The sequence below is a fragment of the Pteropus vampyrus genome, unplaced genomic scaffold (genome assembly GCF_000151845.1).
Source record: "Pteropus vampyrus isolate Shadow unplaced genomic scaffold, Pvam_2.0 Scaffold145, whole genome shotgun sequence".
In the NCBI taxonomy this organism is placed as follows: domain Eukaryota; kingdom Metazoa; phylum Chordata; class Mammalia; order Chiroptera; family Pteropodidae; genus Pteropus; species Pteropus vampyrus.
The window spans coordinates 1,514,686-1,515,360 of NW_011888926.1; positions in this window are offsets into that span (position 1 = coordinate 1,514,686).

Sequence of the window (675 nt, forward strand, 5' to 3'; positions counted from 1 at the left end):
GAAGTAACCGTGTGAAGACGGGGTTGCTGGTTCTTCCGAAGCATCGCATCACCAGGAGCCCTCGTCTGCTGGGGATCTGCCATTGGCCTGGTTCAGGGTCTGAAGCCACTGAAGGAGGGGCGCCTGTCCTAAGTCCAGCCCTTCCACCTGCCCGAACTGGACTAGGGCCTTGGAGCCTGCAAGGGCTAAGAAGGGGCCTGTCCTGGGGACCCTAGGGCCCAGGTTCCTCATGTAAATAAACCCTTTTCTGTGGCTGCCATCCTTGAGAATAAAGGAGCCCCAGCTTGGTTCTGAGTTGGGCTGATGGCTGAGGCATTGGTTATTGACTGGACAGAGGGCACAGCATGGGCACGAGCAGAGGACTGCTCCTGAGAGCTGTCGGTGTTCTAGAAGCCGGGGAGAAGTGGTAGGAAGGGGTGCTCAGAGCTGAATGTCAGGCTTGATGTCCCACCAGTGGGACCCATGGGAAAGGGGCAGTTAGGCCCCAACCATCTTGAGGCCTGGGCACAGGGGAAAAGAGAAGGCTATCAAACCTGAGTTCCCCCTGGAGGGTCCATGCCCCCTGCAGCGGGTCACCCACTCTACAGCTTGAGTTGGCTGAGCTTGGCTGACCCTCACTGACATAGTTTGGCCCTCGGCCCACCCCTGGCCTGCAGGCCACTTGGCCAGCTTGGC